This window comes from Chlorocebus sabaeus, chromosome 9 (genome assembly GCF_047675955.1).
Source record: "Chlorocebus sabaeus isolate Y175 chromosome 9, mChlSab1.0.hap1, whole genome shotgun sequence".
NCBI classification, from domain to species: Eukaryota; Metazoa; Chordata; class Mammalia; order Primates; family Cercopithecidae; genus Chlorocebus; species Chlorocebus sabaeus.
Genome location: NC_132912.1, coordinates 34,173,737 through 34,194,771, shown reverse-complemented (window position 1 = coordinate 34,194,771; position 21,035 = coordinate 34,173,737). Strand labels below are relative to the sequence as shown.

General features: G+C 40.5%; 1 long non-coding RNA gene across 1 annotated transcript; it reads right to left on the bottom strand.

Moving 5' to 3' along the window:
* Positions 1 to 972: 972 nt before the first annotated feature.
* On the bottom strand, positions 973 to 20,076 carry LOC119620005 (uncharacterized). Its single transcript, XR_005236409.1, has 3 exons — positions 19,579 to 20,076; positions 6,932 to 8,530; positions 973 to 1,841 (listed from the first exon to the last, which is right to left on the bottom strand). It is a non-coding gene; the product is annotated as an uncharacterized lncRNA (long non-coding RNA).
* Positions 20,077 to 21,035: the final 959 nt, after the last annotated feature.

The following is a 21,035-nucleotide window of genomic DNA, read 5'->3' as shown; positions in this document are numbered from 1 at the left end:
AGGACTTCAACGAGGAACGAAGGTGAGTATGTATCCAGCCTCAGGGAGGAGGCGACCTACACAGGGACAGTGCACCCAGCTGTGTACTGCACAACTCCACAGGGTGCCATTCCCATGAGCTGTGTGTGAGTTCAGGCCTGGAAAAAGCCAGGCACAATGTTGGGATGGTAAATAAACCAGAGTCGTCAAATCAAAAACAGAGTTAAAGAAGTTTGGCAGTGTTAGAAAGATCAATAATTCCAGAATACAACCATTACAGCATTCATTTTTAGGCATATTTGAAAGATCCTTACCCCACAGAATCCAACAAGCATGGGAAAGAGCAGGCGTTCTACGTTTCCCAATTGCCCTGTTAACTAATTATCAAATATTAGCTCATCCAAGCTCCAGTGGCAGAGGAGCCATAACATCTTTTATGAGAAACTTTTCTTTCATCCGTTAAGGTGAGACAGATGAACCCTCTAGTTCTTGTTCCAAGAAAGCACTTTAACTGCTGAGACTAGACTTGGTTTCATCAATAAATGAGCTGTTAAAATTGATTTCTCCTCATTGACAGGCACTTCATTCACAAATATACTCTGCCACATGGAGACCATTTTAGCCCACAATCTGGATTGTTCCAAACGGAGCTCTTTCATTGCAAGCATGCCTTTCAGAACGCTTATTGGTGTTGTCACTGTGTAAAATCCTATTTTTCCACATATTCACAGTACCTCCAACTTGAATGTCAGTCAGGATTTCAGGGCTTTTTCATCTTTAGAAACAATACTTTTGTATATAGACAGCATTTTATTCCTGTCACGCCCCCCAGTGAACTATTTGGAAAGGATAAATACTACTTAAGGAAAGCTGGCTTGTGATTGCCTTCTCTGAGTCTCACAGTAAAATTATTCCACGTGGTACATGGGCAAGGGAACATTTACTGTATCACTGCCATTTTCAGAGAAATTAAAACAACAACAACAACAAAACTCAACCAGAATACTGTTGGTCATATTTTTGGAAATCAGGAAATTGTACAAAAACATTGCTTTAGAAAAATATGTTGTGTGGAGAATTATATCTTCCTTGTTTGACAGACAAGCTATAACAAAAAATTAACAAGCTAGCATGGGGCTGGGAGACCTCTAGAGTGGGAGATGCCTTGTGGACAGTGCTTCTATGTCTCCATTTTTTCCTATTTATTTTGTTTCATTCAGAGGTTCAAAGAGGGAATATGTAACAATGCAGAAATTCAGTGGTGAGCACATTTAAAAAGATATCTGGGATCAATGCATTTTGAAATAAATATAATTGTGAATAGTGTTCTGAAACTCCCTGACAAGAATGACTTAAATTATGCAGTCAAGATCGTTAAAGCTTTTCCATGAGGGCAGGACCTCAGACTCTGCAAACTCCCTCCTGCCATAGCAAACAGTTCGAGCTGATGGTTCCCCTGAGAGTCAGAGGTGGTCACTCCCTTTGCTCTACTTCCACACGTGGAAAGCGTTCCCTATTTGTCTGTGGCGAGTTCCATATGTTTCTTGTGGCATCTGCTAGCATTTCCACTTAAAATAAAAAAGATTGTTTTAATTTCCAGCCATATCTGTTCCCATTTGGGGATGTAAGCCATTTTGCAATGCTTTGTCCTTGAAGATTGTGATTTGTTTTGGTTCCCTGTGCAATATCTTGTGTTTTTCTTTAATGCCTTTTTTGAAGAAATATTTGAAAACAATCAGGGGAGGAGGAGCAGCTGCAGCTCAAACACTGCGGTAGATGTTAGACAATGCAAGGCGCTTTTATTCTTCACCTTTTGCTTTCTGTCAAACTTTGCAATAAGGAAGGAAGGGCAGCTTTTGTTCCTTAGACAATCAGAAGAAAAGAAAAAATTGATTATTCCTTGCAGATTATGGGTGGTCAGCAATTATGTAGAAATAGGACAAACATTCAGATGGGCCAAACTATTCTATGAGCGCAGCTGCACAATGACAACCACGTGGTGTGGCCTGAGGGGTTAACTATCACATTGAAACTGACTCGCGTAGTTTATCTTCCTGGAAAACAACTCCATTTAGACTGATCAAGACCAGCATTAGGTGAACACCAATGGGTTAAGATTTTGCTTTACATCCCTCCAACTGCTTTTAGAACAATATCGTGGTTAAAACAATTAACGATTCAATCAGACCTAAATTCACATAGTAACCTTGTGCAAGTATCTTAATATCATGAGTTCTAGGTGGCTGTAAGGGATCAGAGAAAGTTTCAAGGCAGGAAACTGTCCATGAAAGGTTTCCATCTCCCTGCTGCACGGTGGTAGAGACACAGAGTCCTTGGTACATTAGACTAATGGTTCTCAATGGATGCAGGAGATTAACAGTTATCTAGACAGCTTTTTCAGATAACTACCAGGCTCCTGTACTTGCTGTCTTCAATGTCAATATGTCTTTTTGTATGATGAAGCTAATATATATGTGTGTGTCCAGACCAGCTTTATTTTTTTTCTCCAGAATTACAAAATACGTGGGTGGGCCCCCCAAAAAAGCAGCTTTTTTTCTCATCGATTGATTAACTGACTCATCCATTCATTGCATGATATAACTTCAGACATTGTTTTAGGTATTGGGATATAGTGGTAAGCAAGATATATAAAGGCACTAAATAAATGACATGTAGGTAGGTTTATCTTGAACCTAAGCTAGGACATCAAGAAGAATGGTAGCAATCTCTAAAATAATCAGTGTCATATGGAAATGGTAAAATGATGATCATGTTTATCATTAATAATAACACCTTATGCTTGGGTAGCAATTTAATGTTTATAAGATTTCAATTGTTTTGAACTATGATCATGGTATAGGCCGCCTGCCTACATTATGTGCGGGAGCATATAATGACTCACATGGCTAGTTCCTATATGTGTTTATGTGTGATATTCCTGTGGAAATTACCAATCTCATGAAGGCAGGTACTGTGCCCTTCAGTTTTTCATCTCTCCTAGTGATGTTCTCAGTTCAAAGCAAGTACTAAAATACTGCCCCTGGATATTGTTTGGTTATTTGTTCCCTCCAAATTGCATGTTGAAATTTGATCCCTCGTGTCGGAAGTGGGGCCTGGTGGGAGGTGTTTATGTCATGGGGTGGGTCACTCATGAATGGCTTGTTGCCATCTCTGCTTTATGAGTTCCCATGAGAATGTTAAAAAGGGCCTGGCACCTCCTCCTTTTTCTTTTTCTCCTCTCTTGCTGTGTGACACCTGCTCCCCCTTCACCTTCCACCATGATTAGAAGATCCGTGAGGCCCTCACCAGTAGCAGATGCTGGCACCATGCTTCTTGTACAGCCTGCAGAACTGTGAGCCAAACAAACCTCTTTTCTTTATAAGTTACCCAGCCTGAGATACTCTTTTATAGCAAGCTTATCTCACCCACAGCCACAGGCGGCCCAGAATGGCTTTGAATATGGCCCAACACAAATTTGTAAATTTTCTTAAAACATTATGAGATTTTTTTGTGATTTTGTTTTAAGCTCATCAGCTATTATTAATTTTAGTGTATTTTATGTATGGCCAAAGACAATTGTTCTTCCAGTGTAGCCCAGGGAAACCAAAAGATTGAACACCCCTGTTTTATACCAACACAAAACAGACTAAGACAGTCCCCATTTATATAGGACTTGATAGTTTTCAAATACTTTTTACAGACTATCTATTTTTATTTTTATATCTTGTTTGTGGATTTTTAGTTTTTTTCTTCTTTTTTATTTTTGTCTTTTCACATTTTTGTTTATGAATTTTAAAGATGAGAAACGAGAAACGCAAAGAAGATACATTATTTATTTACTTAAGATCATATAATTAGCTAGGAACAAAGCCCTATCTCTTTTTTATTTTTATTTATTTATTTTTGGTCTAATGTTTATTTTCATTGTTGTACACGTATATCAGATTTTTCAGGCATATGATATGTCAGATATATATAAAATATCTACTTATATACTGTGAGGAATAAACTCATTTTGGGGAATTAGGCATGAAAACAGAGAAAATGAGTTGGCTTGATGCATATATCAAGCTGTTTCTCATTGGGCAACCAAGATGGTTGACAATTACGGGAGAAGTGGCAGAGATCCGACTGCACAAGAGCTGCAAACACAACGCACTCAGGGTATCCTTAGAATAAGTCATAGGCACATGGAATTTAAATGGCAAGCAAGTTCCACCATCAAAGAATGCATTTTAGGGTGTGGCAGCAAATGGTGCTGTGGAAAATGATAACAGAGCCCAGGTGAAGAAGCTACCCCAGCCTGCAATCCAGCCATGCTCCTTATGCCTTCTCTGGTTTTTCCAAAAATGAAATGTCAATACCACTCTAGGGTTTTCCTCTTAATTCATGCTAGAAGCCCTCAAGGCTTGTCATAGAATATGTCAGTATATCTGCAGAACATGCAGTCTGGGTCTGATTATCAAGCAAGAGATGTAAAAACAGTTTAAGCTTCTACCAACTCAAGAACTCGCGATGGAAGATAGAACACAAACTGATTATGTTTCTACCATTTCTGAACAACCCAAAGTTCCAACTAGACTCAGCCTTAATTGTTGGCAAATGCACACATAGGAAATTACTCTGGGATTCATGTCTTGCTCTTCTACAATTTGACTGCAAGCATCAAACAGCAGCAACATCAGCCATGGGACATAACTTTTATGCCAATTTCAGCTATGCCCTATAAAGTTTTCTTTTTCTTTCAAATCCATAAGGTCACAAAGACCTTTTCAACTTCAATCGCATAGCTTAAATGTACAAATTAAAATTCCATTTCCTATATCCCTTCCATTCATAAGAAGCAATTAACATAGAGTATCTAATACACTCTATGATCCTGGCAAGGGCATTACTCTTCATATGCCTCAATGGGCTATGCCAAAATATCTTTTTCATTTATTAAAGCCATTTGTGATTGCCACTGACTTTGAGCTGAATGGCATCCCAAGGCCAAATTTGTTTATCCATCCACTTGTTTTTAAAAATGAAAACCACTAAAGGAGCCATTGATTGATTAACCTGTAGCGGTTCCCTACGTTAAGCATCTTTGTGTGTTGAAATAAACTATACAGCAAGCCTCTGTAGAATACACAAAGCTGTGCCAACAGTCACAGGGACATGATTCTGTGGTTTCAGCCTTCTGTTCAGATACCCAGGGTTTGACTGCCTATGGCCATGCAGCCTCAGAAATCATTGGATACTATCAAGCTGGGCTGCCTTGGAAGGAATAGGAACCCACTGCCCATCCTCCATGAGCTGCTTGTCTTTGCAGGCTAGGACACAGAGGACGCATCTATAATGAGATGGAGGCCCAGGGAAGGAGATTCATGGTTTTACTGTGCTGGAGGCAAGAAAATGTATACTGATTTTTCTATTTTGCAGGTCCTTTCTCTATCTCTCTCTCTCTCTCTCTCTCTCTCTCTCTCTCTCTCTCTCTCACACACACATACACACACACACACATATTTGGCAGGCCCTTTCATATATATATACACACACACACATATATATATACACACACATATATGTGTGTATATATATATATATATATATTTTTTAGACAAGGTCTCTCTTCACTGCCTGGGCTGGTGTACCATGGCACAATCTCGGCTCACTACAACCTCTGCCTCCCAAGTTCAAGCAATTTTCATGCCCCCGCCTCCAACGTAGCTGGGACTACAGGAACGTGCCACTACTCACAACTAATTTTTGTATTTTTAGTAGAGACAGGGTTTCACCATGTTGGCCAGGCTGGTCTCCAACTCCTGACCTCAGGTGATCCATCCGCCTCGGCCTCCCAAAGTGCTGGGATTACAGATGTGAGCCACCGCGCCTGGCTCCTTTCACATATATTATCGTACTATTTCCCATAACAACTGTGTAAAATATGTATTATTATTATTCTACTTTTCTGATGAAGAAACCAAGTCTCAGAAAGTAACTCGGCCTAAGTCATAAAGCTAGTAAGTTGTAAAATTGAAAAGACTGAAACCCAAGTCTAGCTTACTCCAGTCTCTTTCTACTCTAACAAGTTTCATTTAAATGCAATAGAACTCCTGAGTCATAGAAAGCATTTATATACATAGTACAAGAGCAACATCATACCTCTAAGATAGCACCTGCAAGCACAATGTAAAACATCAATAAAGTGGAGACATGTGTGTGGTCTTCCAATGTTGTCTAGGATAGTTAAGAGGAAAAAAAAATCATGTCATTGTATATTTCCTTAAGCTCTAAATGTCAGGAGATAATAAAAAACACTATATTTGAGAGATGTGTCACTCAGAGTCCTCTACTTTACAATGAGTCCCCAAAAACTTGCCTAAAGTGAAGGCCACTTGATAACTCAAGCAGAAACTGCCCAGCTTCTGAGAATCTTCAAAATGGGTCTAATGATAACTTTTTGAAAGTATTTTTTAATCAAAAATCCTTAAAATATTATTCATATAGGTTGGGTGCATGGGCTCACTATTGTAATCCTAGCACTTTGGGAAGCCAAGGCAGAAACATTGCTTAAGGCCAGAAGATCAAGATCTGCCTGGGCAACATGTAAGACCCTGCCTCTACAAAAAAAAAAAAAAAAAGCGTTTAAAATTAACTGGGCATGGTGACATGTGCCTGTGGTCATAGCTACTTGGAAGGCAGGGGCAGGAGGATTGTTTGAGCTCGGGAGTTGAGGTTGCAGTGACTGAGCTATGATTGTGCCACTATATTCCAGCCTGGGTGATAGAGTGAGACCTTGTCTCTAAAAATGAAAATTAAAAAATATTCATTATATAGGAAATCTACTAGATTTTATGTCTTAAGAAAAGTGATCACGTCTAATTTACCTTTAAATTTTCAATGTATCTTGGCGTATAGTGGGTGTTTTTTAAGTTGAGAGAAGGAATATTAGCCAAGAGAAACTTACCTTTGGAAAATTAATGTGGTATCAGCTGGCTTGACTGGCTCAGCCTCTACTGGAGGCCCACCAGCTAGGTAAATTGAGCACAAAATCACATAGCCCCACTCCACTATGGAAGAGGTTAACATTGTATCCTGGAAAGAGACATGTTTCTTAAAATGCACACTACATACCAAATACTCAGATTTCAAAAATGTGTAACTGAGTTCATTATACTTGAGGTATCTTCTTGGCTCACAATGATTCCTCCTTCTCAGGGAAATGATCAGGAAATGCCGAGATCTTTTCTTTGGAGAAAGCAGGCATGTCCCTATAATACACCCTGTCCCCTTGGCTGGAAATAATTCATGTAAGATTGAGCAATTGGGCAACTAAAACTAAATTGGGTCAATCAGATTCTTCTCTGCAGGAAATCAGAATTTTCAATCAAGTTTCTCATGGGGTAGGGGCTCTTGCAGCTGAATAATATTAGTAGCTATGCTCTAGAAAGATTTATGTTGTCTTGTTGCTGAACTCACTGGAGCTGCCCTTTTTCTTCCCTCTGAAATTCTGTTTGTTCAATTCTTTTTGGATCTTATGATGTATCCCACTGTCCTTCCAATATATTCCAGTTCTTGCTTGAGTTACTCAGAGTGGGTTTCCATTACTTGCAACGAAACAAAACTTAAATGATTCAGAAGTACAGATGAATGGCTCTAGGAATTGATGGAGCGAGAACTAAGCAAGTTGAATCGAGAAAGAAGACAAATGTGCGAAGCTGAGTGCATGAAAGAAGAAACATTTTTAAAGTACGACAGAGGAAAAGCATCCCAAAGTGGAGTAATGACCCAAGTAAAATGTAGAAAATTGGGACTCAGTGGGTCCATCAAGGATGGGGAGCAGAGCTCCCTGGCTGGAGAAACATAGGATCCATGCCAACACTCAGGAGAAGTTTCAATGATGGAGGAGGCTGGTCAGATGTTCTGGTTAAATTTAAGGGTGTCGTTTCAGAGTTTTGGGGTTTCTTTTTTGGCCTAGGGCTTTATGAAGTGACATTCCATTTCTATGGGTGGAGACCGCAGTAACTTTGTGCTGCAGTTTCACATCTCAGAACATGGCTGATCTTGCTATATGAAAGGGTATTTAACATAGAAAGTCTTGAGTAGAACTTTAAGTTCAACAGACTTTTAGGGATGAGTGTTCCCGGTGGTTGTCACTGGGCACCAGAACCCCACCTGCAGCACAATATGACCTGGTGCTCTGACAAGGTCTTCCATGACATAGCCTCGAATCTCCAGATCCTCTCTGGTGGCTGGGATGAGCCGAGGATTGGGTGGGGCTGTCATGGTCAAACTCAACACCTTCCTCAACAGGAGAAGAAGACTTAAGCCACACACAAGCAAAATTCTGAGAAATGACTCGATTTTTAGTTTTCTTCTGAAAGATGCAGACCATGCATTTTGTTTGTCCTGGGTGACAGATGGGTCCAGCCCATCTTGGTGTCAGGATGATGGTGTGACATCATGGTTACAGGAACCTTGACTCCAAGCCCATCAGGGATCTCATTTCTTCAGATCATCATCCATCCACTGCTGCAGCTTCTGGGTTCAGTTCTAGTGCCATCAGCTGGGAAGGCAGTAACAGGATTTTATTAATTGTACTGTTAAACTTAGTGGAAGCAAAGTTAGATATATTTCACATAAGAAAGCCTTAGTTTCAAGACCCAATTTTCACGAACCAGGTTAGTAAATATCACAAGCCCCACAAATTAGAATCCAGCATAGTTTTTATGCCATTTCCGATCACATCTTTTATTCCATAAAGTCTTCCAATGCATCCTTTGAACCCTCCCAGTAAACTTTCTTAAACTAAAGGGCTTGAAGTCAGAAGGTAATTTCAATTGTGGTGGCTGCATTTGGCCAGCTGAATTTTATGAAATTAAAAGTTGGGATTTTATGAAATTAAAAGTTTAGACTGATATAAAATATTGCACTCCACATTAAAAGAACTTAAATAAAAGGATAATGCATATTTTTAAGGTGATAAACAACCATTTTTTCCAGTGGGTTTCTAGGAATGTAACTTTCACCAAAGATTAAAATTTTGTTTTATAAATTTAAGGGCTAAATAAAACATATACCCCAAACTCCAGTGCAGTCTCCATTCTGGCCTGAAAGGATTTAACTAACACCTTTTTAATTGCATAACTTTATATTTTTTTCTTTTTGTTAGAGGCAGAAGTGGAGCACAGAAGCAGCCCCGGAAAGTCTACTCTCCTGATATTTACAAAATTTCTGACAGTCTCCCAACAGGGCATCAGATAAGTTCTATGAAATGTCCAGTGTACTGTGGGATACTTATCCTCACCCAAAACTTACTTTTTTAAAAAGGTTTATCTATTCCTAGTCTCAAGTTTTACACTGGATTTTTCCAATGACTGCAGAAATGTAGCAATAATCTTTGCCTAAACCTCTGAAGAAAATATTAAGCATCTAAAGCAGAATTATGAATAATAACAGCTCTTACACAACCAGTACATCTTAATAACACATCTTCCTTGCCGCCGGCTTTCCAAAACCACTCGTATTTGGAGTTTGTCTTTTGATATTACTGCTTTGAGAACCAAACTTTCTCTGAGCTCCCCTTGTAAGATTAATTAAAATATACATATCATCAAAGCACAGATAAGACTAGAATTTCTTTAATATAAATGCTTGTCATGGCAACATTTTCTATAATGTAACTGTGACACCTTGCTTTATTTCTTTAAATATTAAACAAACAAATAAGGGAAGCAAGCAGACTCTTACTGAAGAAAAGAAATGGTACCAGCTCCATTTTTTATGGCTAAGATATTAAGTGACCACTCTGTGGTGATATAAAAATGACACTAAATAGAAAAGACAATGGCCAGGCACAGTAGCTCATGCCTGTAATCCCAACACTGTGGGAGGCCAAGGTGGATGGATCGCTGGAGTCCAGGAGTTCAAGACCAGCCTGGGCAAATGGTGAAACCCCATCTCTACTAAAAATACAAAAGAATTAGCCAGGTATGGTAGTGCACACCTGTAGTTCCAGCTACTAGAGAGTTGAGGTGAGGGGATGGCTTGAGCCCAGGAGGCTGCAGTGAGCTGAGTTCGCACCACTGCACTCCAACTGGGGTGACAGAGTGAGACCTGTCTTAAATAAAAATTATAGGCAGCAGAGCAAGATGGCGGAATAGGAACAGCTCCAGTCTCCAACTCCCAGCGCGAGCAACACAGAAGACCGGTGATTTCTGCATTTTTAACTGAGGTACTGGGTTCATCTCGCTAGGGAGTGCCAGACAATTGGTGCTGGTCAGCTGCTGCAGCCCGACCAGCGAGAGCTGAAGCAGGGCGAGGCATCGCCTCACCTGGGAAGCGCAAGGGGAAAGGGAATCCCTTTTCCTAGCCAGGGGAACTGAGACACACAACACTTGGAAAATCGGGTAACTCCCACCCCAATACTGCGCTTTAAGCAAACAGGCACACCAGGAGATTATATCCCACACCTGGCCGGGAGGGTCCCACGCCCACGGAGCCTCCCTCATTGCTAACACAGCAGTCTGCGATCTAACCGCAAGGCAACAGCGAGGCTGGGGGAGGGGCGCCCGCCATTGCTGAGGCTTAAGTAGGTAAACAAAGCCGCTGGGAAGCTCGAACTGGGTGGAGCTCACAGCAGCTCAAGGAAACCTGCCTCTCTCTGTAGACTCCATCTCTGGGGACAAGGTACAGATAAACAAAAGCAGCAGAAATCTCTGCAGATGCAAACGACTCTGTCTGACAGCTTTGAAGAGAGCAGTGGATCTCCCAACACAGAGGTTGAGATCCGAGAAGGGGCAGACTGCCTGCTCAAGTGGGTCCCTGACCCCTGAGTAGCCTAACTGGGAGACATCCCCCACTAGGGGCAGTCTGACACCCCACACCTCAAAGGGTGGAGTACACCCCTGAGAGGAAGACTCTAAAGCAAGAATCAGACAGGTACACTCACTGTTCAGCAATATTCTATTGTCTGCAGCCTCTGCTGCTGACACCCAGGCAAACAGGGTCTGGAGTGGACCTCAAGCAATCTCCAACAGACCTACAGCTGAGAGTCCTGACTGTTAGAAGGAAAACTATCAAACAGGAAGGACACCTACACCAAAACCCCATCAGTACGTCACCATCATTATCAAAGACCAGAGGCAGATAAAACCACAAAGATGGGGAAAAAGCAGGGCAGAAAAGCTGGAAATTCAAAAAATAAGAGCACATCTCCCCCGGCAAAGGAGCGCAGCTCATTGCCAGTGATGGATCAAAGCTTGACGGAGAATGATTTTGACGAAATGAGAGAAGAAGGCTTCAGTCCATCAAACTTCTCAGAGCTAAAGGAGGAATTACGTACCCAGCACAAAGAAACTAAAAATCTTGAAAAAAAAGTGGAAGAATTGATGGCTAGAGTAATTAATGCAGAGAAGGTCATAAACGAAATGAAAGAGATGAAAACCATAACATGAGAAATACGTGACAAATGCACAAGCTTCAGTAACCGACTTGATCAACTGGAAGAAAGAGTATCAGCAATTGAGGATCAAATGAATGAAATGAAGCGAGAAGAGAAACCAAAAGAAAAAAGAAGAAAAAGAAATGAACAAAGCCTGCAAGAAGTATGGGATTATGTAAAAAGACCAAATCTACGTTTGATTGGGGTGCCTGAAAGTGAGGGGGAAAATGGAACCAAGTTGGAAAACACTCTTCAGGATATCATCCAGGAGAACTTCCCCAACCTAGTAGGGCAGGCCAACATTCAAATCCAGGAAATACAGAGAACGCCACAAAGATACTCCTCAAGAAGAGCAACTCCAAGACACATAATTGCCAGATTCACCAAAGTTGAAATGAAGGAAAAAATCTTAAGGGCAGCCAGAGAGAAAGGTCGGGTTACCCACAAAGGGAAGCCCATCAGACTAACAGCAGATCTCTCAGCAGAAACTCTACAAGCCAGAAGAGAGTGGGGGCCAATATTCAACATTCTTAAAGAAAAGAATTTTAAACCCAGAATTTTATATCCAGCCAAACTAAGTTTCATAAGTGAAGGAGAAATAAAATCCTTTACAGATAAGCAAATGCTTAGAGATTTTGTCACCACTAGGCCTGCCTTACAAGAGACCCTGAAGGAAGCACTAAACATGGAAAGGAACAACCGGTACCAGCCATTGCAAAAACATGCCAAAATGTAAAGACCATCGAGGCTAGGAAGAAACTGCATCAACTAACGAGCAAAATAACCAGTTAATATCAAAATGGCAGGATCAAGTTCACACATAACAATATTAACCTTAAATGTAAATGGACTAAATGCTCCAATTAAAAGACACAGACTGGCAAACTGGATAAAGAGTCAAGACCCTTCAGTCTGCTGTATTCAGGAGACCCATCTCACACGAAGAGACATACATAGGCTCAAAATAAAGGGATGGAGGAAGATTTACCAAGCAAATGGAGAACAAAAGAAGCAGGGGTTGCAATACTACTCTCTGATAAAACAGACTTTAAACCATCAAAGATCAAAAGAGACAAACAAGGCCATTACATAATGGTAAAGGGATCAATTCAACAGGAAGAGCTAACTATCCTAAATATATATGCACCCAATACAGGAGCACCCAGATTCATAAAGCAAGTCCTTAGAGACTTACAAAGAGACTTAGACTCCCATACAATAATAACAGGAGACTTCAACACTCCACTGTCAACATTAGACAGATCAACGAGACAGAAAGTTAACAAGGATATCCAGGAATTGAACTCATCTCTGCAGCAAGCAGACCTAATAGACATCTATAGAACTCTCCACCCCAAATCAACAGAATATACATTCTTCACAGCACCACATCGCACTTACTCCAAAATTGACCACATAATTGGAAGTAAAGCACTCCTCAGCAAATGTACAAGAACAGAAATTATAACAAACTGTCTCTCAGACCACAGTGCAATCAAACTAGAACTCAGGACTAAGAAACTCAATCAAAACCGCTCAACTACATGGAAACTGAACAACCTGCTCCTGAATGACTACTGGGTACATAACGAAATGAAGGCAGAAATAAAGATGTTCTTTGAAACCAATGAGAACAAAGATACAACATACCAGAATCTCTGGGACACATTTAAAGCAGTGTGTAGAGGGAAATTTATAGCACTAAATGCCCACAAGAGAAAGCAGGAAAGATCTAAAATTGACACTCTAACATCACAATTAAAAGAACTAGAGAAGCAAGAGCAAACACATTCAAAAGCTAGCAGAAGGCAAGAAATAACTAAGATCAGAGCAGAACTGAAGGAGATAGAGACACAAAAAACCCTCCAAAAAAATCAATGAATCCAGGAGTTGGTTTTTTGAAAAGATCAACAAAATTGACAGACCGCTAGCAAGACTAATAAAGAAGAAAAGAGAGAAGAATCAAATAGACGCAATAAAAAATGACAAAGGGGATATCACCACCGACCCCACAGAAATACAAACTATCATCAGCGAATACTACGCAAATAAACTAGAAAATCTAGAAGAAATGGATAATTTCCTGGACACTTACACTCTTCCAAGACTAAACCAGGAAGAAGTTGAATCCCTGAATAGACCAATAGCAGGCTCTGAAATTGAGGCAATAATTAATAGCCTACCAACCAAAAAAAGTCCAGGACCAGATGGATTCACAGCTGAATTCTACCAGAGGTACAAGGAGGAGCTAGTACCATTCCTTCTGAAACTATTCCAATCAATAGAAAAAGAGGGAATCCTCCCTAACTCATTTGATGAGGCCAACATCATCCTGATACCAAAGCCTGGCAGAGACACAACAAAAAAAGAGAATTTTAGACCAATATCCCTGACGAACATCGATGCAAAAATCCTCAATAAAATACTGGCAAACCGGATTCAGCAGCACATCAAAAAGCTTATCCACCATGATCAAGTGGGCTTCATCCCTGGGATGCAAGGCTGGTTCAACATTCGCAAATCAATAAACATAATCCAGCATATAAACAGAACCAAAGACAAGAACCACATCATTATCTCAATAGATGCAGAAAAGGCTTTTGACAAAATTCAACAGCCCTTCATGCTAAAAATGCTCAATAAATTCCGTATTGATGGAATGTACCTCAAAATAATAAGAGCTATTTATGACAAACCCACAGCCAATATCATACTGAATGGGCAAAAACTGAAAATATTCCCTTTGAAAACTGGCACAAGACAGGGATGCCCTCTCTCACCACTCCTATTCAACATAGTGTTGGAAGTTCTGGCTAGGGCAATCAGGCAAGAGAAAGAAATCAAGGGTATTCAATTAGGAAAAGAAGAAGTCAAATTGTCCCTCTTTGCAGATGACATGATTGTATATTTAGAAAACCCTATTGTCTCAGCCCAAAATCTCCTTAAGCTGATAAGCAACTTCAGCAAAATCTCAGATACAAAATTAATGTGCAAAAATCACAAGCATTCGTATACACCAGTAACAGACAAACAGAGAACCAAATCATGAATGAACTTCCATTTACAATTGCTTCAAAGAGAATAAAATATCTAGGAATCCAACTTCCAAGGGATGTAAAGGACCTCTTCAAGGAGAACTACAAACCACTGCTCAGTGAAATCAAAGAGGACACAAACAAATGGAAGAACATACCATGCTCATGGATAGGAAGAACCAATATCGTGAAAATGGCCATATTGCCCAAGGTAATTTGTAGATTCAATGCCATCCCCATCAAGCTACCAATGAGTTTCTTCACAGAATTGGAAAAAACTGCTTTAAAGTTCATATGGAACCAAAAAAGAGCCCGCATCTCCAAGACAATCCTAAGTCAAAAGAACAAAGCTGGAGGCATCACGCTACCTGACTTCAAACTATACTACAAGGCCACAGTAACCAAAACAGCATGGTACTGGTACCAAAACAGAGATATAGACCAATGGAACAGAACAGAGACCTCAGAAATAATACCACACATCTACAGCCATCTGATCTTTGACAAACCTGAGAGAAACAAGAAATGGGGAAAGGATTCCCTATTTAATAAATGGTGCTGGGAAAATTGGCTAGCCATAAGTAGAAAACTGAAACAGCATCCTTTCCTTACTCCTTAAATGAAAATTAATTCAAGATGGATTAGAGACTTAAATGTTAGACCTAATACCATAAAAACCCTAGAGGAAAACCTAGGTAGTACCATTCAGGACATAGGCATGGGCAAAGACTTCATGTCTAAAACACCAAAAGCAACGGCAGCAAAAGCCAAAATTGACAAATGGGATCTAATTAAACTAAAAAGTTCTGCACAGCAAAAGAAACTACCATCAGAGTGAACAGGCAACCTACAGAATGGGAGAACATTTTTGCAATCTACTCATCTGACAAAGGGCTAATATCCAGAACCTACAAAGAACTCAAACAAATTTACAAGAAAAAAACAAACAACCCCATCAAAAAGTGGGCAAAGGATATGAACAGACATTTCTCAAAAGAAGACATTCATACAGCCAACAGATACATGAAAAAATGCTCATCATCACTGGCCATCGGAGAAATGCAAATCAAAACCACAATGAGATACCATCTCACACCAGTTAGAATGGTGATCATTAAAAAGTCAGGAAACAACAGGTGCTGGAGAGGATGTGGAGAAATAGGAACACTTTTACACTGTTGGTGGGATTGTAAACTAGTTCAACCATTATGGAAAACAGTATGGCGATTCCTCAAGGATCTAGAACTAGAAGTACCATATGACCCAGCCATCCCATTACTGGGTATATACCCAAAGGATTATAAATCATGCTGCTATAAAGACACATGCACACGTATGTTTATTGCGGCACTATTCACAATAGCAAAGACTTGGAATCAACCCAAATGTCCATCAGTGACAGACTGGATTAAGAAAATGTGGCACATATACACCATGGAATACTATGCAGCCATAAAAAAGGATGAGTTTGTGTCCTTTGTAGGGACATGGATGCGGCTGGAAAACCATCATTCTTAGCAAACTATCACAAGAACAGAAAACCAAACACCGCATGTTCTCACTCATAGGTGGGAACTGAACAATGAGATCACTTAGACTCGGGAAGGGGGACATCACACACCGGGGCCTATCATGGGGAGGGGGGAGGGGGGAGGGATTGCACTGGGAGTTATACCTGATGTAAATTACCAGTTGATGGGTGCTGACGAGTTGATGGGTGCAGCACACCAACATGGCACAAGTATACATATGTAACAAACCTGCACATTATGCACATGTACCCTAGAACTTAAAGTATAATAATAATAAAAAATAAATTTAAAAAAATAAAATAAATAAAAATTATAAAAATAAAAGAAAAATATATATATACAAAATCGTTAAGTAAATGGTTGAATCTGTATGGTTTACTTATTCACTCTGATAAATGGGTCTTGCATTTTTCTTGAATGACTTCTCTATTTCTCTCTGACTTTCCATGTAATGTTTAAATTTGAATATCTCATTCTTTCCTTGTCTAAGCCTTTTCCAACTATCCTAATCTAAAGAAATAACTTCATCTTCAGAAATAACTTATTATATATCATGTATTTAATAATTAATATTGCCCATGTCAGTTCCTACTCCCCAGGTAAGGTATTCAAAGTGTTAACTTTGTCTTGCCCACAATGATTTGGCAATCATGGTCTTCAGAAAGTACCTCTTTCTGTATTGATTATTATTGGTGTACCTGGTTTACTAATGCCAGTCTTGTCATGTCTTTTTTTTTTTAAGACAGGGTCTCACTCTGTCACCCCAGTTGGAGTGCAGTGGTGCAACCATAGCTCACTGTAGCCTTGACCTTCCAGGCTCAAGCAACTCTCCCACCACAGCCTCCTGAATAGCTGAAACAGGTACATGCCATCTCACCCAGCTAATTTTGAAAATTTTTTTGTAGAGACAAGGTCTCACTATGTTGCCCAAGCTGGTCTTGAATTCCTGGGCTCAAACGACCCTCCCGCCTTGGGCTCCCAAAGTGCTGGGATTACAGGCATGAACCATCACACTTAGCCTTCAACAATTATATAAATGTCAGTTTCCTTCCACTAGTGAGCTAAGTGTGCAAAAATGAGGGCAGTCCTAGACCTCAAGTAGCTTTCAATCCAATAGTGGGAAACACACACACACAGAAAAAAAAATACAACAGAAAACAGAGGCACAGCTAGAGCATTAGAGAAGCACAGAGGAGTAGAAGGGTAAGTAAGGTTATTTTAGGCAGAGGGGGCCACATTGAAAAGGTATAGAGGTGTTAGAGAGCATGGTCCCGTCATGAACTCAAAGTAATGCCATCTTCCTGGTGCACAGGGCAGATCAAGAGAAATGAGGAACAGCTCCAATCACAAAGGCCTTGTACATCATGCTCAGGATATCAGACTTCACCCAATGGGCTATGTCGAAACACAAACAGATTTCGGAAAAGAAAAGGCTTGGTCATACTTCATGTTATACAGATGGCACTGGCAGCAGAATGAAGGCCTCAGGGTGGTTGCTCATTCTAAAGGTAGAGAAACTAGCTAGGAGACCTGAAGAGCAGTCAGGTCTCTACAAGGGTATTGACAGTGGGGTTGGAGAAGAAACGACAGACTCATGAGATATTTAATTGAAATAAAAAATGGCCAGACTTTAATGACTCACCTGAGAATATCTGTTGGAGGTTAGGGAAAGGTAGCATTCTAATATGACTGCGAAGTCTGTGGTTTGTATGATACACTAAACCAAATGTGGGAGTAAAGTATGGTGAACAACCAGTTTGAGGAGAAAAATCATGAGTTCAGGCTTGGAAACCCTGGGATGGGAGTGCCTGAGACGCCCCAATGGAGAAGTCTGGTGGAGTTGGAGCATGTCACTGGAATTCAGTGGGGCCTTCTCAGATGGAGATGTAGATTACAGAAATGGGCTCTGGGGCATTACATAGAGTTGTTATTATGGCTGAGATCATCCAGGAAATTGAAAGAGAGGATTGCTGAAGACAGGTTTTGTCAATATTAATCCTGGAACAGAGGATGCATTACATGAGAAACAAACTAAAAAGAAGCATTAGAGAAGTAGAAAGAAAACCAAGAGAGAACAATATCGTGAAATACAAGAGAAGAAAGCTTCTGAAATGACAGGATGGTCAACAGCCTAAAACCCTTTGGAGAAGCCAGGGTCTAAACGTGTGACATCTTAGAAAGTACCTGGTCTCACTCCTCCAATGCATTTATTAGGAAACGAAGACCAAGAGACGTGAAGGCGCCTGCCCACAATCACACCGTCAATCAAGAGGGAGCTGACTAGCAGGCAGATGCCCTGACGCCCTGCTGTGCAGCTTCAGCTTTATCCAGCTGCACTTTTGGTTTGATTGAACCCAGACTTCACAGAGGGAAGTAGTGGGAGATAAGCCTTAAAAAGGTAGGTTAGGGCCAGGCAGCAAAATTGCTAAACTAGGGGGTTAAATGTTATTCTGAGGAATGGGGTACTCACTAAAGAGCTTTGAGCAGGAAAGTTATTCTAATCACAGAGATATTTGGGGAAATTTTAGGTGGGAGTTTTCAAGGGTATTGTTAATATTTTGCTAAGATAAATCACAAATTAAGCAATTATGAGAACTCCTCCCCCCAAATAATTGTGCGTTGTAGTGAATAAAACTCCTTTATTATAAATTAATAAACAATAAATAAGAAAAACAATTAAAAATGAAGTCATCTATTGCTTAGGTGCATGAGACTATCTTAAAATGATCTAGAAATAAAAGGAAAAGTCCTGTGAGGTTTGGAACCATCCTAGGTATCATGTCCAGCTCTGGGGAGGGGGTGGGGGTGGACCTGAGTACACTGTAGCCTCGTGTATCCATGCTTTCATAACTCTATTAGGACCAATGATTAAGGCCATATGAGGATGTATTATTTTATGTGATTTATCCTTCTTCTCCTTTTTCCCCTGTACATATGCATTTGTCAAAAAGGTGACTAAAAAATGATCCCTGTACCTTTGGAAGAATGCCTTGGGAGAGATGCCCATGCCAGGGACCAGCTTTCTCTAACTGAGTTGCCAATCCTATTGCCAAAGGCCTTCGAACCAGAGTGACTCTATCTTGAGCAGGGCGCTAAATGAGGCTGAGATCTATTGAGGTGCATTCCGAGGAGGTTAGGCATTCTAAGTCATGGGAAGAGACAGAAGGTCGGCACAAGATACAGGTCACAAAGACCTTGCTGTAAAACAGGTTGCAATAAAGAAGTTGGTCAAAATCCACCAAAAACAAGATGGTGATGAAAGTGACCTCGGGTCGTCCTCATTGCTCATTATATGCTAATTATAATGTATTAGCTGCTAAAAGACACTCCCACCAGCACCATGACAGTTTACAAATGCCATAGCAACATCAAGAAGTTACCCTATACGGTCTGAAAACCGGAGGATCCCTCAGTTTCAAGGAAATCCCCACCCCTTTCTCAGAAATCTCATGAATGACCCACCCCTTGTTTAGCATATAATCAAGAAATAACCATAAAAATAGGCAACCAGTAGCCCTCAGGGTTACTCTGTTTATGGAGTAGCCATTCTTTTGTTTCTTTACTTCTCTAACAAACTTGCTTTCACTTTATTCTATAGACTCACCCCAAATTTTTCTTGCACAAGGTCCAAGAACCCTCTCTTGGGGTCTGGATCAGGATCCCCTTCCGGTAACACTATGACCTGGCTGCACACAGTCCCCCTGAAGCCACAGGTTGAGCTATGGCAGGACCCAAAGACACAGGGGCCCCAGCAACTTCATCCTCTCTCTCTCCCCTCGGAGTTTCACGACTTTGAGGTTCTCAGACGCCTAGATAATGGTTTGCTTCATAGGTGGCAGTACACTGGTAGGTAAAAATTGACCTGACCCCACTGAAACCCCAAGGTCCCATGATCCCTGAAGTCTGATTTGGTGGTTCATTGCAAAGACTAACATCAAGCGAGGGAACACAGAAAAATGTCACAAACAGTGCTTGAAATTGATTTGAGGGTCAGAGCAACCTGAACTTCTGACCCTGACTTTTAACCTCCTCACTTCTTGCTCTCCATCTCTGCTGTTACGTTGATAGTGCACACTCTGTGCAGAAAAGACGACTCCACTTTATATGTACCCAGGCAGAGTACTACAGTGGGACTGTTGCCGGGCAACCACAGCTAGAACACTTTGTTTGGGGATCATTTTGAGAATGATTACACTTGCAGGATTGGGTTGGGTTGGTTGGGTTTTATTATTATTATTATTATTATTATTATTATTATTATTATTATTTCTTTCTTTCCTGTGGTACCTATTCCTGGATGTTGTAAATATTCATCTGAGTTTTGCATAGATGAGGAGAAGACGTTATTTAAATGAGTTTGGGAGGGTAATTTGCTCGGGTGCCTCACTACCCTCTTTTATGTTTTGCAGGCAGTCTGCTGCAGAAGGAGAGAAAGCGCTTTTGTGACCATTATTGACTTAGATGACAATGCTATGCTCGCTTGTTTCAGTTACATAGAACAATGGGAGCAGAAAAAAGACAATTTAGCAAAGGCATTTAGCAAATTATTAGTAGATGGGGAAGATACAAAAGCCCCAGCTAAGTCATCAGGCACATTTCCTTGTAACGTGGCTGCAGTTACTCTCCTGGTCCCCTCTAAACCCCACTCAGAGAGGAATGCTTCCTCTTCCTCTTGTTAAGTGACATCAACACACTGAAATACAGCTCTTGGCTAAACTCCGGAGAGCTGACTTTGAAAGGTAATGGGAGGAAACATTTCCTTTCAAAGGGAATCTGGCAGCCTTTGAGCCTTTGAAACACACCCATTTCAGATGCGTCTGAGTTGGACAGGAATTGCAAATACTTCAAAAATCATCGGTGTCAATATTTCCCCAACCCCTGGAATATTAATATGTACACACACCCACGCACTCCCCTGGAGATGTGTTTATTTCACAATTCACAAATGGTGATGAGACCTTTTCTGAATTTTTTTCTTAAGGACTTGGGAAGCCAGCATGAAAATTGTGATTCTTCCAAATGCTTTCCCATATGCCTTAAATGCCCCATTAAAGTTAATTT